Below are 4,549 nucleotides of genomic sequence, written 5' to 3'. Positions count from 1 at the left end.
CCATTGGCTGTGCCCAAGAGTCAGTAAAAGTGGGACAGGCTTCCTGGGGGAGGGTGTTGGCCAGAGCTATAAGAACAGCACTGCGTCCTGCCCATTGGCTGAGTGGCCATGCCAACTTCCAGCTCGGTAAAGCTGGCCCTTGAGGCTGAATGGCCACAACAACCCCCCAGACAACACCGGATTAGGGCTCAGCTGGCCCATCAGGGACCCAGGTCAAGGCATTTGGGGGAATCTCTGTGAATGAACGTCACCATTAAGCCCACAGCTTTGCTTCAGGGAGTTGAGTGTCGGAGTGTTTTCCCAAAGGGGTGGGAGGCCAGGATGTTGCCGGGACCAGGGCAGTCATGTCCCAGAGTATGCTGTTCCCCTCAGAAACTTGGATGAAATTTGTTGGACCCTTTCTGCCCTTTTAGTCATTGATTCTGAGTGGACCTACCCCAGGTGGAACTCTCAGGCCAGTTACAAGGCCTTGCAGGGCAGGGTGGGAGGTACAACTTGATTTCAGTAAGAACCTAGTAGCAAGCATTGAAAAGGGTGTGCCTGGTTGGACTCCATAGCTCACGTCTGTAATCTCAGCTATAATCAAGGTTTGATGACAGCCAGGGCAAAAATGGGAGAACCTGTCTCAAAAATAACCAAAGCAAAAAGGCCTGAGGGCATGTCTAGCAAGTGTGAGACCCTAGATTCTAATTCCAGTGCCAGAAAGAAGGGAGAGAGAGAGAGAGAGAGAGAGAGAGAGAGAGAAGAAAAAGGAAGGGGAAGGGGAAGGAAAGGAAAGGAAAGGAAAGGAAAGAGGGTTCCTGGCAGCTGTGTCAGGGAGTGTCATGTTTGGATATGAAGCATACTCCAAAAGCTCGTGTGTTGGAGGCTTGGGCCCCACCTGGCAGATCCATTATTGAGCCACGATTGGGTCCTGAGGGCTCTGACCTCTAACCTAACCAATGGATTCATCCACTTGATGAATCCACAGTTTGATGGCATAATTGGAGGGAGATGGAAACTTTTGTGATGGAGGAGGAAGTAGGTCACCGGGGGCATGTCCTTGGGGCCATATGTTATTCCTGGCCCCTTTCTCTGTCCCTCTCTGTCTGCTTCCGGGCTTCCATGAGGTAAGCTCAATCACACCCTTTCTGACATGATGCTCTGCCTCACTGCAGGCCCAAAGCAATGGAGTCAGCAGGCCATGCACCGAAACCACTGAAACTGTCCTCCTTTTAAATCATTTCTCAGGTATTTGTCACAGTGCTAAGAAACTGACTAATGTGGGGAGGGTATGAGTCCAAAGACCCCAGGGTGCCCTGGGGGACAGCAAGATCATCTGTCACTTGTAGCTTTTAAATTAAAAAAAATAATGTGTTTCTTTTTTTTGCAGTACTGGGAATTAAACCCAAGGCCTAGTGCATGCCAGGCAAGCACTCTGCCACTTAGCTACACCCCCAGCTCTTGTATCTCAAAGGACTCATTAGATTGTGGGGCCCTAAAGGTACCAGCACTTCTCTGAGTGTGCCTTTTCCCCACCTGGAGAATCTCCATGGGATAGGGAAGGGCAGGTAGACAGTCACTTCCTGCCAGCCATCAGCCAACAGCAGCAGTACCTTGACATGGCCCAAATGATCATGTCAGCTTCCCTTCCCCACTCTGAACCCTCCTCTACCCTAGCAGCTGAATCTGGCTCCCCTCCCTCCATGGTAAATGGTGGTCTGGTAGGATGGTTTGAGTCCCTCCGTCTGCAAAGCTCCTTAGTGTACTTGGATGGAAGCAAGTAAATTTTGCCTCCCTGGGCACAGGGAGACTTTAGTGTTAACTGCAGTCATCTTTGTCCTTATAGCAGTTGAGATTCGGGAGGGAGAGAGGGAGAGATGGTGTGAAGGGCAGTGTTTCTGGAACAGTAAGCAAGGCACATTTACTTTTAGCTTCAACCAGCATGGTGGCAACTGCTTGTAGCTCCACCAAGCTGTGCACTCAAAACCCTAAATTGGGCAGCAAAGCCATCATTGTTGACAACATCTCTTTCAGTTTTAGGGCTATGTGGACTCAACAGCCACAGCCACATTGCTTTCTGGTGGGGACATAGGGTTATGTTCACAGGCTAAGTTGGGCCAGACTCACAGACAGCTGCAACTTTCTAAAGCAGGTCACCTTCTTCCAGGTACCTGCTGCCCCAATGCCACTACCATATCATTTAACTGCTTGTGTGGCTTCAACCCAATGGCAGTGGATTGATGGCAAGAAGTTAGCTAGAGTTCTTTGCATCCATCCCTCATTCTCCAGTGGGTCACGAGTGGAATTATAAACTCAACCTGAAGCAGTAGAGCCCAAATGGGAGGTAATTCTTTACCCAGGGTTCCCTCTGGGAGTTTGTCTCAGGAAATTTCTCCAGGCAGGCTAAAATTCCTCTGTATTCCCTTATAGCTGCCAGGATCCATTGTAAATAAACAAACAAACAAAAATGAAACAAAACCCTGAGACCTCTTACTGTCACCTCCAGGTGGTCTGAAGTTGGCATGGTAGCCCACAGGAATGCTGAGCATCATCACTCTTCCTTCATAAGCATCACATACCCAAACTCTGGTGATACTCTCGCTCTGCCACAATGTGAGTCCCTCTTTTACTGTCAGGATAAGTAGCCATCTCTGTCACTGTCATTTGAAAAGCAGAAATCAAGGCTGACTACTGTTTCTGAGAAAGTGGCTGACTTGGAGGCAAGTTAGCACTCAGGGCACTGATTTGGAAGCTGTGTCTGTGACCTCCCCAGGGAACAGCCTGCAACCACTCTCACCCAGGTCCTTCTTGTTAACAAGTAGGAAGTCACTTGGCCATACGATCGGATCAACACATTTGCTATCACTTTCTATGGGCCTCCCTCAAGTTGCATTAATTGATTGGCTTGTGAGCCAGACTATTCTCACCACCAAACTGTCAGGAACTGATATACAAGGTAAGATGTTAGTGCCTCGCTGTTTCGTGGACACTGTTTTGAAAGACTCTAGAAGACACAAGGTTCCCAGGTCAGAGACAAAGGACTTTTGCTTCCCATGCCATGAGCATCAGGTTTGCATTGGTCTCCTTTGCGATGAAAGAGTCCCTACACTCTTAGTAGCAGCTGCCCCTCAGGAATTGGCCTGATAGGGAAATCTCTCTGCTCAAGGGTGGTTTTCCTCAGCTCTGTGGCCTTGAATTCCCTGGTGTGTCCTCTCTCCCTAACCATGAAAAATTCAAGAACAAACTCACCCCAATGACCATTGGTTTCTCTCAGTCATCAGAGAGCCCACCCCAAAGGCCTAGGGACTGTCACAGAAGACTTCATGACATCCTGCTCAGGCCATGGCCAGGCCAGCCAGGGATCTCCCCAGCTGAGCACCCAGCCGCTGACTCAGAGCAGGTAGAGCCCAGAATGACAGATCCTCCATTTAAAACCAGTGTGACCAAAAACTGGCAATGGCAGGGACACCCCTCATCATGGCTAGGCTGGAGCAGGGATCCTGGCAGTGGCTCCAGGGGTCAGACATCAGACCCTCTGAGTCCAGGCTGAGGAAAACCCAGGAGCCACTTCGGTAGGTCCAGTGAGCGCCACCCAGCTCTCCAGGGATCGGATGTGGTTTTTGATGTTTGGTGACATTCTATTCTGGGCAGCACAAAGCAAGGGGCCTTTAGAGTCCACAATACTTGGCATCACAGCTAGGAATGACAGACTTCCTCGCTCTCTCCTAGAGGAGAAAAGGGAAGAAGGCGTGGGGGAGTCTCCATTAATCTGTTTCTTATACACATCAAAATTCTGCCTGTTTTAGGCAACCTAAGGAACTGAGCCAACATCAAAAGGCCTGTTTTGGAAGAGGCTGTTTTGGGTTTTTTTCCTCCTTTACAAAAACTCATGAATAAATGTGTTTCTATTAAAATGTTAATGAAAGCTCATCTTGGGCTATGAACATGAGATGGTGGTGTTCGTGCATGTGTGTGCTTTTAGGCATTCCAAAAGCTCCATTTTGTTTGCTTTTCAATGATGAGAAATAGAAAGCAAAACATTTACAATTAATTTGCTCAAACAGAAATAACAACAAAAAACTAACAGCAAATAATATTTTTAAAAATTCAACAAATAAAGCAGGGCATGGCTGTAATCCCAGCACTTGGGAGGCAGAGGCAGGAGGATTGTGAGTTTGAGAACAGCCTGGTGTACAATACAAAAATAAAAAAGAGCTGGAGTTGGAGCTCAGTGGTAGAACTTGCCTAGCATATACAAGGCCCTGGGTTCAATCCCCAGTACTGGGAAAAAGAAAAAAAGAAAGAAAGAAAAAGACTTAAAAAGCATAGGAAGATGGGAGTTCTGGAGAGGCTGGTGGTGACAGCTGCCCAATGATGGCACATTCTTACCACCACTGGGCACTTCAAATGGTTAAAATGGTAAATGTTATACTACATATATTGACCACAATGGAAACAAAGCAAAACCTGTGATCTGTTTTTCTACCGCCTTGCCCTTTGCCAGATATGGAAAGAGCTCCAGGTCCTGGGTTTGGCCTCCATTGACCACTAACTTGCTGTGTGACCC

This window comes from Castor canadensis, chromosome 2 (assembly GCF_047511655.1).
Source record: "Castor canadensis chromosome 2, mCasCan1.hap1v2, whole genome shotgun sequence".
Lineage (NCBI taxonomy): Eukaryota > Metazoa > Chordata > Mammalia > Rodentia > Castoridae > Castor > Castor canadensis.
Note: the sequence above shows the minus strand (reverse complement) of the source record.